The sequence below is a fragment of the Manis pentadactyla genome, chromosome 15 (genome assembly GCF_030020395.1).
Source record: "Manis pentadactyla isolate mManPen7 chromosome 15, mManPen7.hap1, whole genome shotgun sequence".
Classification (NCBI taxonomy): Eukaryota; Metazoa; Chordata; class Mammalia; order Pholidota; family Manidae; genus Manis; species Manis pentadactyla.
Window position 1 is genome coordinate 16,225,141 of NC_080033.1, and position 25,480 is coordinate 16,250,620.

At 40.9% G+C, this 25,480-nt stretch overlaps 1 pseudogene; it reads right to left on the minus strand.

Moving 5' to 3' along the window:
* LOC118912557 (putative N-acetyltransferase 8B) overlaps window positions 1-25,480 on the minus strand; it is a 48,295-nt pseudogene that overhangs the window by 15,966 nt on the left and 6,849 nt on the right.

Sequence of the window (25,480 nt, forward strand, 5' to 3'; positions counted from 1 at the left end):
CAGACTCTTCAAGCTCAGTTGGACAATATCCACCATATCATAGATAAGTTTTCACAAATGCCTAACGTGCCTAACTGGTTTTCTTGGTTTCACTGGAGATGGCTGGTAATTACAGGTATGCTTTGGTTATGTAACTATACTCCTATTATGTTAATGTGTGTGCGCAATTTAAGTAGTAGCTTAAAACCTATACATGCTGAAGTTACTCTATAAGAAGATATGTCAAAGAAATAATCAATCTTCCCATGTTTTCTTCCGCCTGCTACTTCTATAGCTTTTCTTCTTCCTTCCTAATTACAACCCTTAAATAGAATTCGTGCCTCATATCAAATTTACCGAGTATCATAATTCTTCCAAGTGGTAAAGATACCTCAAGACAAATGCTGGGCATAGAAGCTACAGGGCATAAATATGCAAAGAAGTAAAAAGCTAACCTTTTCAAATAATAAGGTTTCTCTCTCACTTACCAACTTTACATTTCCCTGTATGGCCCCGGAAGATGACTGGTTAGCCAGAGACGGGTAAGATTCCTCAAGGGAAGAACAACCTAAGACAGGCACAGTCACAGGGGGGCCACCAGGTGAGAAATTGGGGATCAACAGAGGTGAGGCTTAGAACCTCACCCCCCCTGTTTTGAGAGAAATCTTCTGCATCCGTGGGTGTTTTGTTGCCCTTGTCTAGCTTGGATTAATACTTAGTCTATAGGCAGAGACCTGATCATCTACATTTGCCCTCTTACAGCACTAAACTATGTTTTCTACCTTTATCTTGCATCTACCTACCACTTCAGCATTTTATTAAAAAAAAAAATAATAATAATAATAATAAGGGAGAAATGTGGGATTCACATATAAATCAAGTATAAAATCAAATGAATATTCATATTTGACCTGATTGTTTATAGTTCATAATGCGTGAACAAAACCGAAAGTTTCTGTGATGACTGCCCCTGTAATGTTCACCATGTAACTTATTCACTATGTAAGAATTTGTTCACCATGTAAGAACTTGTTTGTTATGCTTCAGAAGATCGGAGACTGATGAGAATTAGGCTTGGGGTGGATTAATGATTGTGCATTGAGCATTGACTCCCCTATACAGAATTTTATTGTTGTTAACAACCATTTGATCAATAAATATGAGAGATGCCCTCACAATAACAAAAAAAAAAAAGTACACACTTCCAATTGTAAAATAAATAAGTAACCAGGATGTAATATATAGCATAAGAAATATTGTCAAAATATTTTAACAACTTGGTATGGTGATAGCTGGTACCTAGAATTATCATATATATAAATGTTGAATCACTGTGTTGTACACCTGAAACTAATGTAATGTAATACTGTGTGTCAACTACCCTTCAATAAAAAATAAATATCTACAAAACAAAACAAAACAAAAAACTGGACAGCTACATGCAAGAGATTGAAACTGGATTACTATCTAACTCTATGCACAAAAGTAAACTTGAAACAGATCAAAGAACTGAATGTAAGTCATGAAACCATAAAACTCTTAGAAGAAAACATAGGCAAAAATCAGTTCAATATAAACATGAGCAACTTTTTCCTGAAAGCATCTCCTTGGGCAAGGGAAACAAGAGCAAAAAAGAACAAATGGTACTACATCATGCTCAAAAATTCTGTACAGAAAAGGACACACTCAGCAGAACAAACAGGCACGCTACAGTATTGGAGGATATATTTGTAAACGACATATCCGACATGGGATTAACATCCAAAAAAATATAGTAAGAACTCACATTTTTCAACACCCAAAAACCAAAAAACCGTATTAAAAAGTGGGTGGAGGATATGAACAGATACTTCTCCAAAGAAGAAAGTGAGATGGTCAACAGGCACATGAAAAGATGATCCACATCACTAATCATCAGGGAATTGAAATTAAAACTACAACGAGGTATCACCACACCACAGTCAGAATGGCCAAATTTGAAAGACGAGGAACAACAAATGATGGCAAGGATGCAGAGAAACGGGAATCCTCCTACACTGCTGGTGGGAATGTAAACTAGTTCAACCATTGTGGATAGCAGTATGGAGGTTCCTCAAAAAACTAAAAATAGAAATACCATTTGACCTAGGATTTCCACTCCTAGGAATTTACCCAAGGAAAACAAATCCCAGATTCCAAAACACATATGCACCCCTATGTTTACTACAGCACTATTTACAATAGCGAAGATATAGAAGCAACCGAAGCATCCATCAGAAGATGAATGGCTAAAGAAGATGTACATACACACAATGTAATACTATTCAACCATAAGAAAGAAACAAATCCTACCATTTGCAACAATATGGATGGAGCTACAGGGAATTATGCTCAGTGAAATAAGTCAGGCAGAGAAAAACAAATACCAAATGATTTCCCTCATTTATGGAGTATAACAACAAAGCAAAACTGGAGGAATAAAACTGCATTAGACTCACAGACCCCAAGAAGGGACTAGCGGTTACCAAAGAGAAGGGGTGGAGAAGGGCGGGTGGGGAGGGAAGGAGAAGGGGATTGAGGCATATTATGATTAGTACATATGATGCGGCCCCGGAGGATCATGAGGAAGAAAGTGTAGCACAGATGAGACAAATAGGGACTCTGAGGAATCATAAGTAAACTGATGGACAGTGACTGCAATGGGGTATGGGGCATGCCAGATCAAGCCTTGTCCGACGAACAATGCCTATAATGAAGAAAAATAAAGAAAGCAGAACAGAGATGCAAGTGCAACCTGGCTTTCACAGCCCAGCCCAAGGGACATAGGAGTCAAGGACAGAAACCAAATGGAAAGATTCTTGGTCCAGATCTTTCCTCACAAGGTGCACTCAAAAAAATTCATCCAAGTCTTGAACCAAATTACAAAAAAGAGCTCCTCAATCCCTTCTTGAGCTCCTAAAAAGGGACAAGTTCATTAAACAGATCAACTGATAGAATTTCAGAACAAATGCAACTGTCCAACCTAAACGTTGCTCCTTCTTAAGGATATTAATTAACAGTACATATAATTTAAATGGGTAGGATAGGTTATAAAATATATTATAAATAACCACTAGTTTTTTTTAATGCAATTAACCTTAACTTTTTTTTCAGTATTGATTGATTGATTGATTGATTGAGAGGGCATCTCTCATATTTATTGATCAAATGGTTCTTAACAACAATAATATTCTGTATAGGGGACTCAATACACAATCATTAATCAACCCCAAGCCTAATTCTCAACAGTCTCCAATCTTCTGAAGCATAACGAACAGCACTAGTTTTTTATATTCATGAACATCTTTAAGAAATATTGAGATGATTTCCCTAACATAGGATCCCGGGGGAATGTGAGACAATCACACCTGTCCTGTCGGAGTCCCCCTTCACAGAGCGCAGCCATTTAGGTGTTGTTTTAGCTCACCTACTACTGCCTCCACCCAATCCTGTCTTCTTGGTGGGAAGCTGACCTCCCTATTGGCTACCTCGTACCTTTAAACTGCCTGCTTGTGACATCATTCTCCCACCAACCTATCACCACTTGTAGAATCTTGGGGTTTCCATGGAGTTGTTTGTAAATAGACTTGGATCATCGCAAGTGACCAGTGACCAATGATCTTCATACTGGACACACATGCTCTTCATCTTCAGCCACTCAGACATCTTCTAGCTTCTTCTCATCTCTTGGATCTAAAGTTGGTGTTTCCTCTTCTTCTCTGACCAGGTCAGGTAAGGAAAGAAACTTTTAAAGGACTTTAATTAAATTTTTTTGCCCCTAAATTCAGGAGCAGGTTTAAAACAGCATGAAATAATGGGAGAAAGTATTGAACTAGAAATCGGGAGACCTAATTTTAGATTTGACTTTGACAATTACTAGCTGTGTGACTTTGGACAAGTCACTGACTCTCCAAGAAAATCTGGTTTTTGCTCATCTGTTCCATTAGGAGGCCAGATTGGCTCTCTCTGGTCCTTTTCTTTTCCAATATTGCATCTTAAAGGGAACCCATGTAGTAAATGAAATCAGAGGCATCTTGAAAGTGTTTCCACAGAAACAGAGAAAACAAGGTGGTGTAGAAAACTGGCAGTATATACTGAGATGTACCATCTGTAGTGGCCTCCCTCAAATAATATTTCAAATTTACTACGTTTTAGTTTAATGATGTTCAAAAAGAAATATCCACACATTTTCAAGTGTTCTATCAAAACCAGGAGAAAATAGAAAGTAGGGAGAGAAGATAGAGAGTACTTGGCTATTCAAAAGGAAGGAAGTTGAAGATTGTTTTCATCAGCACAAGCCCACAGGAACCAAGAGGGTGGAGAAAAAATAGGAATGAAGGCAAGCATGGAGCAGCTCTCAAGAAAAAGGAGCAGTTTGAGACACTTGTTGAAGCATTCAAAGATTTTAAATTAAAGCAGAAGCACAGAGTGAAATCTGCTCAGAGCAGGGCAGAACACAGCTGATCTAAGCAAATGCTTCCATGAGTAGACTCAGAAGGAAAGCCAGGCCAGATAGGGTATATCACACATCAGAAAACAGGAGCTTATCAGAAGATACACACAACTGTTTCTGTTTTCCCACTGCCTCTCTGAACCACAGAGGGGACCTTACAGTTTTGAATGTAAACACTTTCGAAGTACATTTTAGAAATCATGCTTCCTATGAACAAGAAACTAACTCAAGTGGTTATCTAGGAGAGTGGAGGAAACAGAATTTTCACTATTGTATGTCATTCTGGTTTTTAAACTATGTACACGTTTTGCCTATTAAAAATAAAGTCTTTTTAAAAATCTTATCTCCTAACTTGAATCAGGACTAACTGCTTTTGTGATAAGTAAGTTCCAAGTCAAGACTGCTCTTCATCTTTAGTTATTTTCTTCCCAATAAAGAGGGCACACTAATAAACAGCCATTATCTGCTTTTAGATGTTAGCAATTCTAAGAAGGAGAAATCAAGCCCCACATCTTGAATCCCACATTTATCTAACACAATTTTGTGGAGTCCTTTGGGTTTTCCTACATTAAAAAAGTTAAATTTAATTCTAGCCTGTTGGTTGTTCTGGGATTTGAGGATTACACTTTCCTGGATGTTCAAGACGATTGTGATCTAGGTTTTAAGCTAAATATTAAAACCTTCATGATACTTGTTAAGTGTTCTTTTCTCTTATCTGATTATATTAATTGGAATACATATATTTGAACCAGGCTTGATATTTGTTATGTGCTGGCTAACATTCAGCTATGAAAGGGCGCAATAATGGAATTCCTTTATACTTAGTATCTTGCTCTCTGCTGTGTACCAGGTTTTAATGAAATACTTGTCTACAAAAATTGTAGCTACCTGTACTGGCACATTTATTCCCTTTTGCTGCTATCTATGCAACTTTTTAATGATATTATTTTCTCTGTCTGAATGTACTGTCCAGGAATTCATTCAAAATCACCTTCTACCATGGGCTGTTATTTTGCTTACTCATGCTAACATACAGGAGGCAATATTCCCTTTCAGAGCATTGCACATATGATATAGAACTTCATTTGTTAGTAAACTTATGCTTTAATGCCTGCTCCATACATACCCCCATTTTCAATAGTATCTCTATATTTCTTTTTAGTTTTGTGATACATGTTCCTCATAAGTTTTCTCATTATCTTTCCAGAACTTGTATTTTCCTCTCTATAAAATCATATGTAACATATCACTTTTATCCATGTATGAATTATTACTGTCATTATTGTTACTATTATAACCATTTTATAGATGAATATCCTGAAGCTCACAGAGAGAAAAAGTAACTCTTTTCTCTCAAAAAGCACTTTTTGAGAAACTCACTCTCCGGTAGTCATTTTGAGGGAGGATCAGAAACCTGGCTTGAAGACGGTAAGAATGGATCCTTCAATTTACCAGCTGGACTAAGCTATACGTGAACGCTGGGTAAGAGCATGCGAACTGCACAAGCAAAAGGAGACACTGGGGATGACAACGGGAGCAGCTGTGCTATTTTCCAATGGACAAAAAAAAAAAAAAAGAAGCCCACATGATAACTTCCATTTCTCCTAGTTTCTGGCTGTGTAATGATCAGAGCAGAGTCCTGGCAAGGAAGTCAGGATACTTAGGGTCCTGTCATGTGGTAAGGCCACTACCAGAAAGGGAGAACTTGATCAAGCCCATCTGACCTAAGACTCAGTTTCCTCACTTGTAAAACAAGAGTGTTACAAGTTCTTGAGGACCTCCCAGCTCTAAAATGCTTCAATTTTAGGAAATAGCACAGGACAAGACACTAATGCAGGCTCACAGGGAAGAAGGGCAGGGAGAAGGTTGCTTCTAGCCTAGAGAACCATTAGGAACCCCTCTCCTGGGTCTTCAGCACATCTGCCCAAGCTAGTAGCATGGGCAGTTAGTCCCGAAGGGTACCTGACTGCTCCGGCATTGAGAACCATCAGAAATGGACAGTTCTTACTATCTCCAGTGAGTTGGTATTACAGTCCTCCTGACAGCAGCAACCTTAAGGTAAAATGTAACTCCACCGACAGAGAATTTTCAATCTCACGTTTTTTTTTCCCTACATAAAATTCCCAAAATCCATTTTTACTGGGAATTCCACATTCTCTGCAGCTCTCTCTTCCCGTGGTGAGCCACGTGGCTTCTTAACAGGAAGTGTCTACAATTTGTCCAGAGTCTCTGCTCCCACTGCCAGTTCGACATGGCTGCTGCCATCAGCCTCTGGCACCTCTTTCCAGCCACTCATGGGTAGTGCGAACCTTTACCAACATTCTAGCACAGCTATATGGTCTGGAGTTACTGGCCAGAGCCAGAACTCTACTTCAGCTGCTTCCTACCCATGTGGTTTTAAGTGGGACATCACAGGAAGCACGGAAATGAAGTCCTCTTCCCTTGGCGACTTCACTGACCAGAACACAGCCATATCCATGGCGGCCCAATATGGTAAGGCTTCAGGTGCCAATAACATGGTCCCTCTGTGTCATTCACTTTCTGCTAGCCTTGTTCAGGGAACATCATCTCAGATTCCAAACCAGGGACATAGCAGCCTGTCACTTCTTTACCAGCAAGGGAATCAGGTATATTATTATTATCAAGGCACACTGGGGCCTCTGCTATCTGAAGAAGTGGGCCCCTGCCTGAAATCTAATTGCTCTGTGTCATATATAGGAAGCAGGGCCTCTGCCCCTCAACCAGTAATGGTGATGGAGCTAAAGGAGATGCAGCCCAGATACCCTACCACCAGGCTCCACATCTGGAATCTACTACTCTGCATCTGCTCCACCCATCACAGATCTATGTTTTCAAGGTGAGTGCAGAACAGCAAGTAGGGAGACGAATATGGTCAGGATTCAAAAGAAGGGTCAAATCTGCAGCGGCTAAGGAGGGAGTCCACACATAGGTAGAGTTTAAGTCCTGAGACTTTAATAATCACCACCCTCACTCAGTGCTCTTCATTTTCAGAACTATTAGAGGTGGGAAGGCAGGACACTGTAACGGCCGTCAATGCCACATGCACATAAAACCCAAGAGTGTACCAAGGGATACAATGCTTTTCACGGCCCTAGCTGATCAATCCCCCTGTATTCTCCCACACTGTAAGGAACTCCATTTTCCTGATCTATTCCTGATTTTTTAAGGCATTTCACTTATTCTGCTAGTACCAATTTAACTTTCATTCACATCCTTAATTGACACCAGGATTTAAGTACTTGTGTTCTTCAATCTTGCCCAAAGCAAGCAGTCTATGAATCTGTCCTTGCTTATATATTTCATCAGGAAGAGCTCCATTCTCTCTTGGAGTCTGTAGGGTGAGGCGTTCTTAATTTCTCAAGAAAGCAGAGAAGATTGAACACTCCATATAAGACTGCTAGACCTTGTGAAACATTTCATATTTTAAAAATCATATCCACATTTTGTTTGACTTCCAAAAACCCTATGAAGTGGGGGACTTGGTGAAGGGCAGAGGCTAGTAAACATAATATTCTTCATGTAATTGTAGATTAATGATACCAAAAAAAACACAAAAAACAAATACCCTACAAAGTACAAAGGAAATCAAGCAACAAGTGATTCCCCAGTAAGAGCTGTAACCGTTGCCTCCACTATCTCCTCGTACAGGGTGCTGCCCATGATTCTTAAGAACTAGGAGAAAAGTCTTCTCCATGTTGAACAATGCATGATTGCTCTGTTGTGTCTAGAAGCACCTCACTTACCAAAGACTGACGTCTTCCTTGTTCCTTGGTAGTGATGGAGACTTTGCTGGGGATGGAGACTTCCCTGGGTTTGCAGCCTCCAAGCCAGACATTTTGTCTGCCACACAGACCCCAGAATTCCCCAAGACCTGCAGCAGTAAAAATATCCAGACACTTGAGGGTAACCCACCACCTGAGGTTGGGAGCATTTCAGTGATACCAATAGAAAAACAAGATGATGAATTCCTCTCTTTACAAATCCCTGATATTCACCAGCTCCAGGCCTGCACTGATCCCCTTGGACAAAAGCAGCCGGGTTCTGAAAACACTCATTTGGGAAAGAACAGCCTGAGCCCTGAGGACCAAGGGACACTTGGACATGAGAGTGAATCGAGTGGCGGTTTTGCAAACATTGCGGCCCTGGAGGGGGACAGTCACCTTCCTCAGCTCTTCAGTTCCTTGAAAGACCTTTATCAGTCCAAAGATTCTGAGGTGAGCAAAGCCAAAGGTACCAGAGCCATCGAGTTAAACCAGGTGCAGGAAAGGTCATGTACCAAAAAGAGGTCCTTTGGTCAAGCCAGGAAGAAAGGCTCTGAGCCTCACTGGTGCTCCCAAGGCCAAAATCCAGCCACAAGACACGGAGGGTCTGTTAGGGGGTGACGTGAGTATTTGCGGTGTTGTGGATTGTGACAAGGCTCCTGTGACCACGTCCAAGTATTCTAACTGCAAATCTCCAAAAGATGCTTCGAGCAGGACCAGCAAAACCAGGAGACACCAACACAAACAGACTGAAAGAACCAGAAAAAGCAACTCCAAGAAAGCTGAAGAGGGTAGGCAGTCCAGGAGCAAAGTCACAGCAGAAGAAAAGCCAAACATTCCCAAGATGAAGTGGAAGAAAAACGATCCTCATCTCAGCCAAGAGAACTTTAAAAAACCTCAAAGCAGCCTAGGCATGCACATGCTGGAGTCTGTGCAGGGTTTACACACAACGGGGAAGAAGACTGATAGGAAACCTGGATTCTCTTCTTCCTGGGTCTCAGGAAATTATAGGAGCCCCAAACACTCCCAGCCACCCCCGGCCACCAAACCGTGGCTGAATACTCCACATGAGGGTAAAGCCTTGGGAAAACTCATGCCAGAGCCCGGAAACCAGATGGCAGTGTCAAAAGAGAGTGTCCATCTCCATCCCAGGATGAACGGCCACCTCCTGGGAAGGTCAAGTTGGTGCCTCTGCCTTTTCTGACTGAGGACAGGCCTCAAGCTCGCCGAGTTCCTCGGAGGCCACAGTCTCTGGCCTCACGCCGGCCAGCTTTGCCTTCCTCTACCCGGCCTGGACCTACTGACGCCGCTCAACCTACTGCAGTCGGTTCGTCCCGGCAAGCACGTGCATCTGTGACGGGTCCTGCCTGCTCATCTCTGGGTCCAGTCCAGACCAACTCAACCCAGCCACACCGGACCGACTCCACCCGGCCCAGGGTCACCCAGACCGCTGCCTCTAGACCTGCACCCTACAGAACATCATCTCGCACTTCCCTCCAGCAGGAGCCCCTTCCCACTGCTGTGCCCCAGCACGAGCCTCCACCCAAGCCTCAAACCCAGCTTCCACCCCAAGAACCCCGCTTCCAACCCACTCCATGGAGGAAACCTGATATTTCTGGGCCAGTAATATCCAAGCCCATCACAGAGGAGCAGAGGCCAGAGCGGGAGGCTATGAAGAGGCGGGCTCAACAAGAGCGGGAGGATGCTGCCAAAAAAAGAAAAGTACAGTTTTTTATTGAGAGTCAAAAGGAAATGGAAATTGCTGACTACTATGGCTATGTAATGTAAGAGCTGGTAGGATTGTTGGTGTTACATTGGTTACCAGCTGTAGAAAAATAGGTATGTTTCCACAAGTAGATAGATAGATACAAGTTTCCATATGTAGATAGATAGATGTAAGTTTCCAAATGTAGATAGATATAAATTTCCACACTTAGCTAGATATGTTTCCATACGTAGATAGATATAAATTTCCTCTCGCACATAGACAGATGTAAGTTTCCACACGTAGATAGATATAAGTTCCTCTATTTATTCTGATAGATTTTAAAACAATGTAATAGGATTAATAGATGAGTAATAAAGAAGACTTGAGTCTTGAAATGCTTTTAACTGTGGTTTTTATTTGATGGGAGTGGGGATGAAAGGCTGTGTGAGAAAGAAAGAACTGGAAGGTGCACGGCCGATGGCAGGGTCAGGGAAAAGGGACATAAGAACTGGGGAGGGAGGAAGGAACTCGGCCCAGGGTCAGGAAGGCCAAAGGGGGAGAGAGGTTACAGGTTTATAACAAGGAGCCAGCGTGTGGGAAATGGAAGAAGTAAGAAGCACATCAGGGCTAAGGTCAGGGTTAACCTTTGAATAGTTGAAGATGGCAGGAAATGCATCTAGGTTGAACAGGAGAAATGTAAAAAGTCTCTCATGATAGCTGAAATCATGTCTCATGGCCACCAGGTATTTTAGAAAACAAGGGATTCAGGACAGAACTCCAAAACTTTGGGCTCCCTAATCCATGTATGATAATGGATGGGGGAGGCGAGACCAAAGCAGAGGGGAATCTGCCAGATGAATGGCAGGGGCTCGTAGCTTTCCTGGGGGCAGCTGATAACAGGGGCTGAGCCCAGCCAACTGCTGCAGCAGGAGCCCCACCCAGAGCAGGGCCTGGGATTTAAATCATCATTTACTCAACACCTGCACACCAGGACCGAGACCACACTACTGTCTGTATCACTGTGCCACTTCACTAGTGAGGTTCAGCAATGGACTGAGGTCACATTGCATGGGGAGGGGCAAGGACGACTCACTGTGAGGCCTACATGCCTCCGAAGTCCTCGGTATTTCAGGCGCCCTTAGGCGGTCAACCTAGCTTTCAGAGCACGGCACCCAGAGCTTCATGGCGGACCAGATCAAACTTCGGGACGGGCCTAAATATTGACTTGACAGGACCGGTCCTCCTCCATCAACCCTGACGCATGAAGCCTGCTCTAAACATCACTAACAACATAAGCTCACAAGACGTATCTCCCTGGAAGCATCCGTTTCTTCCAGGTGTGAGCAATGGCAGTGTGTGCAAGCTGGGTTGCCCTGCCAACAACTGGAGGCTGAAGCCTCAGTATGGTCCAGAGGCACTCCTTAGAAGGCCCGTTGGGGCACCCACAGGGAGGGCGCAGGAATAGAAAGGAAAGGGAATGGAGTGGGGAGAGGGCGAAGGCCAAAGAGCAGCAGATCAGCACCTTGGGAAAACTGGTAATTTACATCTTAAAACTTATTCCTATTGACATATAATTCATGTACCATAAAATTCACCTTTAGAAACTGTAAAATCAGTGGCATTTAGTATATTCACAAGTTTGTGCAACCATCATCATCATCTTACACACAGCATTTTACTCATTCCCCAAAGAACCCCCCTTACACATTAGCAGGCACTCCTCATTCCCTGCTCTCTGCACACCCTGGCAGCCCCTCATCTGTTTTTCCTCTATGGGTTTGCTTGTCCGGACATTTCATATACATGTGAAGTGATACAGTATGTGACTTCTGAGTCTGGCTTCTTTCCTTTAGCCGAATGTTTTCAAAATTCATCCACGTTGTACCACATGTCACCATTTCATTCCTTTTTATGACTGTATAATATCCTATGGTGTGGCTCTACGATTTTTGTTTATCCATTCATCTGCTGATGGACATTTGGGTTGTTTCCAGTAGTAAAATACATTTATTGAGAGTTTATGCTGTGTCAGGCAACACCAGGCTAAGTTATTCACCCCGTTTCAGAGATAAGGAGATAAGCCTAGAGAGTGTGGGGAATTTGCCCAAGTTTGAGCTGGTGACGGAAGGAGTTGGGTGGTGTTTGAACTCAGGGATCAGACTTGAAAGGTAATAGATTCATTCATGTGAGAGAGCATTAGAAAGTTACCAAAAGGAAGCAATGGAAATTCCCCCTTTCCCCAAGTCCCTCAGCACCCCCTTTCCCTCTCTCCTTAAAGACAGCTACTTTTTCCACACTGTGGATCCTTCCTGAGAAACTATTTATACCCCAACATTTGTGTATCACAACTTACTGACTAACTAACTTATTGTCCCACTGATTTGAAATCTCACTTTATGGTATAAAAAATTCTCTGGTGTATTTGCAGTACTCTTTTCAGAACTGTCCTTTTTTGCCTATCCTTTCAGACTGCCATCTCCCTAACATTGTTTTTATCTTTTTTCATTTTTAAACATTTCCTCCCTTTCTGGTTTGTTTCTCTCAGGTATTATCCACTATGATCATTCACTCTTGCATTATTTTTAATTCAGGCTTCATTTCCGAAAATTGGAAAAATGTTTAAATTCAGTCCTGAGGCCTATCATCTTATCTAATTCTGATTTATGTTGTTCTTTCAATTTTTTTTATCATGGCAAAACCGACATAACACAAAATTTACCATTTTAACCATTTTTAAGTGTACAATAGTGGCATTAGGTACATTCACAGGATTGTAAAGCCATCACCACTGTCCAAATTTAAAATAATTATGTCAAAAGACTGAGCAGCTCTTCAGAAAGATGGAGGCAGCAGTATAGTTTCTGGATTGCCCTAAACCCTCTCATGGAAATAGGTCAAGCAAAACCAAGCATTCGTGGGTAGCAGTTATTGTTTCCAGAACTTTTTTGTCATCCCAAACAGAAACTCTGTGCCCACTCAATTAAAATAATAAATAAAAAAGAAAACCTGGTGGGGGAGGGGATCAAGATAGCAGCGTGAGTAGGGTGGGGGAAATCTCTTCCCAAAACCGTATGTATTTTTGAAAATACAACAAATACAACTACTCCTAAAAGAGAGACCAGAAGATACAGTACAACACCCAGGCTACATCTACATCTGCAAGAACTCAGCATCTCACGAAAAGGTAAGATACAAAGCCGTGACCTGGCGGGACCTGAGCACTCCTCAGACCCCAACTCACTGGCAGGAGGAAGAGAATCAGAGTGGGGATGGAGTGGAAGCACAGGACTGCCAAATAACCAGCCCTAATAATCTGCACTGGGAGCACAGACACACATTGCATGGTGTACGGATATTAGAGAAACAGAAAAGTAAAATCTGAGAGAGAGATTACGAGAGGGTCCCCACAGCCGGCTCCCCTAGGACAAAACAAAAGTGGGCGATTTTTAAAAAAGGGACAAATGCTTAACAGCTGGAAAAAATCGTCCCAGCACACTCAGCCCAGCAGGCTGGGAATCTTAAGGAAATTCAGGTGCCCTGAACCCCTGGGGGGTTACGGAACCCTGAGGTCCCTCACAACAATAAGCAGCTGGCCATTTATTCCCCCAAGAGGCTGCTACAAGCAAACCGGCTGACCAGCCACAGCTGCGGAGCAGCTGGAGAACAGTACCACACACAGCAAGAACGCAGAGTCTTTTCCCAGCACATAGGTAACTGGGAGAGATCCAGAGGCTGCCGCCAGTGCACAGCTGCCCAGCACAGACAGAAGAACCCAGAGCAAGGTCCAGAAGGCATGAAGGGGCGCTGTTCTCACAGAAGCACTCACCTGGCATGTCTGAGATGCCCCACAGGGCTCTAGGCTTTCCAGAGGGCTGCACCACCCATGGCAACTCAGGAGATTACCCCAGAGACTCCTCCCAGTGAGTGAGTAACCAGTACAGGCAGTGGAAGCCAGAGCAAGATCCGGAAGGCACGAAGGGGCGCCCCTCTTGCAGGAGAACACAGCTGGTGCATCTGCGACCCCCCGTAGTGTCCAAGGCTATACCAAGGGCCACCCCGCACATGGCAGCTCAGGCGATTATCCCAGAGACTGCTCCCTGTGTGCGGGTAATGGACAGGCAGGAGAAAAGGGCAAGGCAACCAGAAAGTAGGAAGTGACTTTGTACTCCCAGCTGACACATGCACCACCTGCCTGCGACCACTTCTATTGCCAGGAAAAGGTAGAAGAATATACTCCAGTCAAAAATCACTCAGACAACCCCACAGACAGGGTCTGGTGAGATAGATATAACCAGTCTTCCTGAAAAAGAATTCAAAATAAAAGCCATAACCATGCCAATGGACCTGAAGAGAAATATGCAAAAGCTAAGGGATGAAGGCCGGAGGGATATAACAGACATCAAACAAGCAATAGAAGGTCTAAAGAGCAAACTGGACGAGGTACAAGAGACTGTTAATGGAATAGAAATCAGAGACCAGGAATATAGAGAAGCTGAGGCAGAGAGTGATAAAAGGATCTCTAGGAATGAAAGAATATTAAGAGAACCGTGTGACCAAATGAAACGGAAGAATATTCGCATTATAGGGGTACCAGAAAAAAAGAGAGAAAGAGGGATAGAAAGTGTCTTTGAAGAAATAATTGCTGAAAACTTCCCCAAGCTGTGGAAGGAAATAGTCTCTCAGACCATGGAAGCCCACAGATTTCCCAACACAAGGGATGCAAGGAGGACAACACCAAGACATATTATAATTAAAGTGGCAAAGATCAAATACAAGGACAGAGTATTAAAGGCAGCCAGAGAGAGCAAAAAATATCACCTATAAAGGAAAACCAATCAGGCTATCATCAGACTTCTCAACAGAAACAGTACAGGCCAGAAGAGAATGTCATGATATATTTAATGCAATGAAACAAAAGAGCCATTAACCTAGAATACTGCACCCACCACGACTATAATTTAAACTTGAAGGAGGGATTAAACAATTTCCAGACAGGCAAAAATTGAGGGAATTTGCCTCCCACAAACCACCTATACAGGATATTTTAAAGGGACTGCTCTAGATAGAAGCCCTTCTAAGACTAAATAGATGTCACCACAGAAAATAAAATGACAGCAAACAATGCAGACAAACCAAATACTAACTAAAGGCAAAAAATAAAATCAACTATCCACGAAAGAAGTCAAACAAAAAAAAGTGTACAGAATAAAACACCTATAAGGAATGGATGAGGAAGAATAAGAAGGGAGAGAAATGAAGAATCATCAGACTCTCTTTATAAGAGCATAATAAGAGAGTTAGGATGGATGGTTAGATAGTAAAGAAGCTACCCCTGAACCTTTGGTAACCATGAATCCAAAGTCTGCAATGGCAATAAGTACATATCTATCAATAAACACCCTAAATGTAAATGGACTTAATGCACCAATCAAAAGACACAGAGTAACAGAATGCATAAAAAAGCAAGACCCATCTATATGCTGCCTACAAGAGACTCACTTCAAACACAAAGACACACACAGACTAAAAGTCAAGGGATGGAAAAAGGTATTTCATGCAAACAATAGCGAGAAAATAGCAGGTGTTCCAGTACTTGTATCAGACAAAATAGACTTCAAAAGAAAGAAAGTCACAAGAGACAATGAAGGACATTCCATAATGATAAAGGGATCATTCCAATGAGAGGATGTAACATTCTAAATATCTATGCACCCAACAGAGGAGCATATACATATGTGAAACAAATAGTAACAGAATTAAAAGAGGAAACAGACTGCAGTGCATTCATTTAAGGAGACTTCAACACACCACTCACTCCATAGGACAGATACAACAGACAGAAAATAAGAAAGGACACAGAGGCACTGAAAAACACACAAGAACAGATGAACCTAAAACACATCTACAGAACTCTACACCGAAAAGCAGCAGGATACACATTCTTCTCAAGGACACATGGAACATTTTCCACAATAGCCCACATACCAGGCCACATAAAGAGTCTCAGCAAATTCAAGAAGATTGAAATTACACCAACCAACTTCTAACATCACAAAGGTATAAAGGAAGAAATACATTGTACAAAGAAAACCAAAAGGCATACAAACATATGGAGGCTTAACAACATACTCCTAAATAATCAAAGGATCAATGACCAAATTAAAACAGAGATCAAGCAATATATGGCGACAAATGGAAACAACAGCACAATGCCCCAACTTCTGTGGGAAGTAGGAAAGGCAATTCTAAGAGGAAAGTATATAGTAATCCAGGACTGTTTACAGAAGGAAGAACAATCCCAAATAAACAGTCTAAATTCACAATTATTGAAACTGGAAAAGGCAGAACAAATGAGGCCCAAAATTCAGAAAAAGGAGGGACATAATAAAGATCAGAAAATAAATAAATAAAATTGAGAACAATAAAACAATAGAAAAAATCAAGAAAACCAAGAGATGGCTCTTTAAGAAAATAAACAAAATAGATAAACCCCAAGCAAGACATATTAAGAGAAAAAGAGAATCTACACACATCAACAGAATCAGAAATGAGAAAGGAAAAATCACAATGGACCCCATAGAAAAACAAAGAATTATTACAGAATACTATGAAAACCTATATGCTAACAAGCTGGAAAACCTAGAAGAAATGGACAACTTCTTAGAAAAATACAACCTTCCAAGACTGACCAAGGAAGAAACACAAAATTTAAACATACCAATTACCAGCAAAGAAACTGAAGAGGTAATCAAAAAACTACCCAAGAAAAAAACCTCAGGACAGATGGATTTACCTCGGAATTTTATCAGACATACAGAGAAGACATAATACCCATTCTCCTTAAAGTTTTCCAAAAAATAGAAGAGGAGGGAGTACTTCCAAACGCATTCTATGAAGCCAACATCATCCTAATACCCAAACCAGGCAAAGACCCAATGAAAAAAGAAAATTACAAATCAATATCCCTGATGAACATAGATGCAAAAATACTCAATGAAATATTAGCAAACCGAATTCAAAAATACATCAAAAGGATCATACACCATGACCAAGTGGGATTCATCCCAGGGATGCAAGGATGGTACAACATTAAAAAATCCATCAACATCATCCACCACATAAACAAAAGGAAAGACGAAAACCACATGATCATCTCCATAGATGCTGAAAAAGCATTTGACAAAATTCAACATCCATTCATGATAAAAACTCTCAGAAAAATGGGTATAAAGGGCAAGTACCTCAACATAATAAAGGCCATATATGATAAGCCCACAGCCAACATCATACTGAACAGCAAGAAGCTGAAAGCTTTTCCTCTGAGATCGAGAACAATACAGGGATGCCTACTCTCCCCACTGTTATTCAACATACTGTTGGAGGTCCTAGCCACGGAACTTCGACAACACAAAGAAATACAAGGAATCCAGATTGGTAAAGAAGAAAAACTGTCACTATTTGCAGATGACATGATACTGTACATAAAAATCCCTAAAGAGTCCACTCCAAAACTATTAGAAGTGATATTGGAATACAACAAAGTTGCAGAATACAAATTTAACACACAGAAATCTGTGGCTTTCCTATATACTAACAATGAACTAATAGAAAGAGAAATCAGGAAAAATTTCCATTCATAATTGCATCAGAAAGAATAAAATACCTAGGAGTAAACTTAAACAAGGAAGTGAAAGACCCATACCCTGAAAACTATAAGACACTCTTAAGAGAAATTAAAGAGGACACTAGCAAGTGGAAACTCATCCCATGCTCTTGGCTAGGAAGAATTAATATAGTCAAAATAGCCATCCTGCCCAAAGCAATACACAGATTCGATGCGATCCCTATCAAATTACCAACAACATTCTTCAACAAACTGGAACAAATAGTTCAAAAACTCATATGGAAACACCAAAGACACTGAATAGCAAAAACAACCACAAGAAGGAAGAATAAACTGGCAGGGATCTCGTTCCCCAACTTCAAGCTCTACTACAAAGCCACAGTAATCAAGATAATTTCGTACTGGCACAAGAACAGAGCCACAGACCAGTGGAATAGAATAAACTCCAGACATTAACCCAAACATATGTGGTTAATCAATATTTGATAAAGGAGGCATGGACATATAATGGGGAAGTGATAGTCTCTTCAACAGTTGATGCTGGCAAAACTGGGCAGCTGCATATAAGAGAATGAAACTGGATCACTGTCTAACCCCATACACAGAAGTAAATTCGAAATGGATCAAAGACCTGAATGTAAGTCATGAAACCATAAAACTCTTAGAAAAAAACAATAGGCAAAAATCTCTTGGACATAAACATGAGCGACTTCTTCATGAACATATATCCCCGGGCAAGGGAAACAAAAGCAAAAATGAACAAGTGGGACTATATCAAGCTGAAAAGCTTCTGTACAGCAAAGGACACCATCAATAGAACAAAAAGGTACCCTACAGTATGGGAGAATATATTCATAAATGACAGATCTGATAAAGGGCTGACATCCAAAATATATAAAGAGCTCACACACCTCAACAAACAAAAAGCAAACAATCCAATTAAAAAATGGGCAGAGGAGCTGAATGGACAGTTCTCCAAAGAAGAAATTCAGATGGCCAACAGACATATGAAAAGATGCTCCACATGGGTAGTCATCTGAGAAATGCAAATTTAAACCACAATGAGATATCACCTACACCACTAAGTATCGCCACCATCCAAAAGACAAACAACAAATGTTGACGAGGTTGTCGAGTAAGGGGAACCCTCCTACACTGCTGGTGGGAATGTAAATTAGTTCAACCATTGTGGAAAGCAATATGGAGGTTCCTCAAGGAGCTCAAAATAGAAATACCATTTGACCCAAAATTCCAATCCTGGGACTTTACCCTAAGAATACAGCAGCCCAGTTTGAAAAAGACAGATGCACCCTTACGTTTACTGCAGCACTACTTACAATAGCCAAGAAATGGAAGCAACCTAAGTGTCCATCAGTAGATGAATGGATAAAGAAGATGTGCTACATATACACAATGGAATATTATTCAGCCATAAGAAGAAAACAAATCATACCAATTGCAATAACATGGATGGGGCTAGAGGATATTATGCTCAGTGAAATAAGCCAGGCAGAGAAAGACAAGTACCAAATGATGTGGAGTATAAGAACAAAGAAAAACTGAAGGAACAAAACAGCAGCAGAATCACAGAACCCAAGAATGGACTAACACTTACCAAAGGAAAAGGGACTAGGGAGGATGGGTTGGAAGGGAGGGATAAGGGCAGGGAAGAAGAAAGGGGGCATTCCAATTAGCATGTATAATGTGGGGGGGGACACAGGGAGGGCTGTGCAACACAGAGAAGAGAAGTAGTGATTCTATAGCATCTTACTACACTGATGGACAGTGATTGTGGTGGGATGTGTTGGGGGGACTTGGTGAAGGGGGGAGCCTAGTAAGCATAGTGTTCTTCATATAACTGTAGATTAATGATAACAACAACAAGAACAACAAAACTACCCAAGAACAAAAACCCTGAACCAAAGGATTCACCACTGAATTTTATCAGACATTTATAGAACACTTAATACCCATTCTCCTTAAAGTTTTCCAAAAAATAGAAGAGGTGGGAATACTTCCAAACTCGTTCTATGAAGCCAGCATCCCTCTAATACCAAAACCAGGAAAAGACACCACAAAAAAAGAAAACTACCGACGAATATCCCTGATGAACACAGATGCACAAATAGTGAACAAAATATTAGCAAACCAAATTCAAAAATACATCAAGAGGATCATACACCGTGATGAAGTGAGATTCATCTCAAGGATGTAAGGATGGTACAACATTACAAAATTCATCATAATAATCCACCGCATCAACAAAAACAAAGACAGAAACCACACGACCATCTGCATAGATACTGAAAAAGCATTCGACAAAATTCAACATCCATACATGATAAAAACTCTCAACAAAATGGGTATAGAGGGCAAATACCTCAACATAAAAAAGGCCATATATATGACAAACCCACAACCAACATCATACTTAACAGTGAGAAGCTGAAAGCTTTTCCCCTAGCATCGGGCACAAGACAAGGATGCCCACTATCCCTGCTTTTACTCAACATAGTACTGGAGATCCTGGCTACAGCAATCAGACATACAAAGAAATAAAAGGCATCCAGATTGGAAAGGAAGAAGCCAAACTGTAAGTGTTTGCAGAAGACATGGTACTGTACATAAAAAACCCTAAAGAATCCACTCCAAAACTACTACAACTAATATCTGAATTCAGCAAAGTTGCAGGATAAAAAATTAATACACAGAAATCTGTTGCATTCCTATACACTGACCATGAACCAGCAGAAAGAGAAATCAGGAAAGCAATTCCATTCACAATTGCATCAGAGAGGATAAAATATCTATGAATATATCTAACCAAAGAAGTGAAACATTGATACACTGAAAACTACAAGACACACTTAAGAGAAATTAAAGAGGACACTAATTAATGGAAATTCATCCCATGCTCTTGGGTAGGAAGATGTCATATTGTCAAAATGTTCATCCTGTCTAAAGCAATCTACAGATTCGATGCAATCCCTATCAAATTACCAACAGCATTCTTCAATGAACTGGAACAAATAGCTCTAAAATTCATATGGAAGCACAAAAGACCCCAAAAAGCCGAAGGAATCCTGAGAAGAAAAAAGCAGGGGGGGTCTTGATTCCCAACTTCAAGCTTTACTACAAAGCCACAGTAATCAACACACTTTGGTACTGGCACAAGAACAGACCCATTGACCAGTGGAACAGAATAGAGAGTCCAGTTATTAACCCAAGCACATATGGTCAATTAATATATGATAAAGGAGCCATGGATATGCAATGGGGAAATGACAGCCTCTTCAACAGCTGGTGTTGGCAAAATTGGGCAGCTACATGTAATAGAATGAAACTGGATTACTATCTAACCACATACACAAAAGTAAACTGAAAATGGATCAAAGACCTGCATGTGAGTCATGAAATCATAAAACTCTTAGGAAAATACATAGGCAAAAATCTCTTGTACATAAACATGAACAACTTCTTCATGAACAAATCTCCAGGGGGAAGAGAAACTAAAGCAAAAATAAACAAGTGGGACTATATAAAACTAATAAGCTTCTCTACAGCAAAGGACAACATCTGTAGAACAAAAAGACCTCCTACAGTATGGAAAAATATATTCATAAATAACATATCCGATAAGGGATTGACATACAAAACACATAAAGAGCTCATGTACCTTAACAAACAAAATGCAAATAATCAACCCAATTAAACAATGGGCAGAGGATCTGAACAGACACCTCTCCAAAGAAGAAATTCAGATGGCCAACAGACACATGAAAGATGCTCCACATCGCTGATCATCAGAGAAATGCAAATTAAAGCCACCACAGTATATCACCTCACACCAGTTAGGATGGCCACTGTCCAAAAGACAAACAACAACAAATGTTGGCAAGGATGTGGAGAAAGGGGAACCCTCCTACAACACTGGTGGGAATGTCAATTAGTTCAACAATTGTGGAAAGCAGTATGGAGGTTCCTCAAAAAAATAAAAATAGAAATACCATTTGACCCAAAATTCCAATCCTGGGACGTTACCCTAAGTTTTCAGGAGTTCAGCTGGAAAAAGACAGATGCACCCCCATGTTTATCACAGCACTATTTACAATAGCCAAGAAATGGAAGCAACCTAAGTGTTCATCGGTAGATGAATGGATAAAGAAGATGTGGTACATATACACAATGGAATATTATTCAGCCATAAGAAGAAAACAAATCCTACCATTTACAACAACATGGATGGAGCTAGAGGGCACTATGCTCAGTGAAATAAGCCAGGAAGAGAAAGACAAGTATCAAATGATTTCACTCACCTGTGGAGTCTAAGAACAAAGCTTAAGCTAAAGGAACAAAACAGCAGCAGACAAACAGAACCCAAGAATGGGCTAACAGTTACCAAAGGGAAAGGGACTGGGGGGGAATGCGTCGGAAAGTAGGGATGAGGGGGGTAAAGGGACATTATGATCAGCACACATAATGGGGTTGGGGGGAGCATGGGCAAGGCAGTACAGCACAGAGAAGACAAGTAGTGATTCTACAGCAACTTACTTACTACGCTGATTGACAGTGACTGTAATGGGGTATGTGATGGGGACTTGATAATGGTGGGAGTCTAGTAACCACAGTGTTGCTCATATAATTGTACATTCATTATACCAAAATAAAAATAAATAAATAAAAATACAACAATCATTATTTTATAAAAATGTTTTATATTAAACACAGAAGACTTACTTAGTGTGACGGCGTAGTGTTCAGGAACCAACAAACACAAAAAGGCAAACGGGGAAAAATATTAACATCTTATCTAAGAAATACTATCCAACCAACTGTACAGGGCAGAAACTTGGAGTCAGCATCACTGTCAGCCATTTCTTTCTTACCATCCTCCTCAACCCACCACCAAATTGGAACAAGGGTATTATCTAAGTATCTCTCGAATATGTTCACATCTTTCCACCAAAATCACTGCCCCACACCCGAGCCACCATTATGCCTCTTCTACAAAAACCTCCTAACTTGTCTCCTTGCTTCCACTCTTTCCCCGACAATGTATTCTTCACTCGGTGGCAAAATGATAGGTTGAAAATGCATATTTGATCATGCTGCACACACTCACCCTTAACAAAAACAGTTCAACAGTTTTCTGTTACTCTTAAGACAAAGTCTAAAACGTTAAAGGGGGGCCTGCACGACCTAGCTCCATACTTCCAGCTCCATTTGAATGCCATACTCCCCAGGCCCAGGCCCTTGGCCACTCCCTCCAACACAGCACATGCCTTCCTGCTGTCAGTCTTTGCTGTTCCTTCCACCCAGGATTCTCTCCCCAATGTCCCTATCTGCTTAATACCTACTCCTCTGTCAGGTATCAGCTCAAATATCTGCATGGAATCCTCTATAATCTCCATGATGAAGCCAAATCCTCCTTATGAACATGCTCTCACAGTACCATGTCCGATCCATCCTGGCACTTGTTAGCGTTGTAATTCTATAGGCAATTATGTGATTCTCAAGTATCTAGTCCCTCCCTAAACTGGTAGGATTCAGAGAAGGCTGGTCAAGTCTCTTAGCCCACAAAGTCTCACAGGTCTTACACATAGAAGACGCCTAAAAATATTTTCTGAATGAACATAAATTGGCACAGTGGAGCAACATCCACAAAAACACCAGGGTATAAATTCTCTTATCCAGAAATTCCAATCTGAGTGAAACTGTCTCTGAGAAGATAGAATATTTATTCAAAGATGTTCACACAGGAATATTCATTACTTCAGTAGTTTATAACAACTTGTGACTTTCTTATTTTCATCAGTAAGTGAAGGAGCAATGCAACCTTTAAAAAGAATGAGGTCTCCAAATACTTTCATAGGAAGATATCTACCATACACTAAGTTATAAACCAGGATGTCTAAATATTATACCATTAACGTGAAATTAGTATGTGAACTATACTTCAAGGGAAATTTTTTAAATAAACAGAAATAAAAAATAGAATCCCTTCGCAAAATAAGTAAATATTAGACCCTTAAAGGACATGTATATGCTTATGTCTGCATTTTTAAAGTCTGAGAAAATAGGTTAAACGATCACTGGTGGTATCTCTGGGTGGGCTTAAGACTGCTTTCTCCTTCATAAACTTCTACACTAGTTTTTGCAACTAGCTTACATTACTATTGTAAATCAAACAACTCAAATAGGGTCTGCCTCTCGTGTTTGGGAACTCACCTGCAGATGAGGTAGCCCATCCTGTTTACACCATGAGTACAGTGGACACCAGTAAGTTTGTCTGTAAAACAGGGAATAGAGTTAAATAACATCAACTTGACACACTACCAACAAGTGACGCACTTTTCTGAGGAGTAGCATTTCTTAGTCACACAATACTACCACTACCCTGAAAAGGAGTAACTCTGAGAAAGAGTGTGTTTTTTTACAAACATACTATAAAGAATTATCTGACACAAAGTCAAAATTCACTGTCTCTGGGAATTTGTGCAGAGCCCCCAGTTAGATGCAAGTGTATAGATGGGAGAAGGCCTGGTCAGGTCCAAATAGCTAAACCCTACTGAGGCAAACCCATCTGTTTTAATATGGAATGCCCATCAGTAACTGATGTAAGTACAGGAAAAGGGACTGGGAAGAAAACAAACAGGCTAGAAGAAGAATAAAATTTGGTTCGAGTGACACAAATGGAACGCCCTCACTTTTCATGCTGAGCATTAAAAAGAAAATCTCCTGGAGTGCTCCCTTTACACCCCAAGGTGCTCCCATTCCTCTTCTCACTGGTGGCTTCCTCCACGTCAGAGACCCCTGTGCCCCATGAAGTATCCAAGTGAACACGACTGTTCCTACTTTATGATGAAAAAGGAAGGTGAAAAAGTTACTCTTGAACCCTTGGTAACCACTAACCTAAAGCCTGCAATGGCAATTCCTTTATGTGAAAAAGGAAGGTCCAAAATACACAGCAGGCAAACAGAACAAAGTCTAGAATCAAGTCTAAGATTTCTCCAACTACGCCACAGTATTACTTAGTCCATCATTTAAAATATATAGAGAGAAATTAAATTTAAAAACAGCAGCTTTTTCAGGAGTAAAGATGGTGGCGGCACGAGAGGTGAGACAGAGGCCTCCTCCCAAAAGCACATATAATATGAAAATATAATTAATACAACTAATCCTGAAAGAGCAATGGGAAACAAGGCTGCACCAGATGACATAAACCTGGAGAAAAGAACAGACCTGATGGAACAGGGCACCAGCGCCGCTCCCCTATGACCCTGGACATTGCATCAGGGGCTGAGCATCTCCAGAGAGGACAGCTTTTGGGCATGAGAGGGCACGTGAAAAAGATTTCAAAATACAAATGATAAACATGTTCATGGAGGTAGAGAAAAATGTTCAAGAACTCAGGGAAGAATTCTGGATGGAGATTCACTCATTAAAGAATGGAATATCTGAAATGAAATATACAATAGAGGGATTGAAAAGCAGATTACATATAGTGGAGGAGACGGTAAATGCAATAGAAATTAGAGACAAGGAACACAAAGAGGCTGAGGCACAGAGAGAAAAAAAATGTTCTCTAGGAATGAAAGAATAGAGAGAAAACTGTGTAAGCAATCCAAACAGAACAATATTTGCATTACAGGGAAACCAAGAGAAGAAGAGAGAGAAAAAGGGATAGAAAGTGTCGTTGTGGAGGTAATTGCTGAAAACTGCCCCAATCTGGGGAAGGAGATAAAAGTCTCTCAGGCCATGAAGGTGCACATATCTCCCAACACAAGGCACCCAAGGAAGACAAAAACAAGATATATAATAATTAAAATGGCAAAGATCAAGGACAAGGACAGAATATTAAAATCAGCTGGAGAGAGAAAAAAGACCACCTACAAAGAAAAATCCATCAGACTATC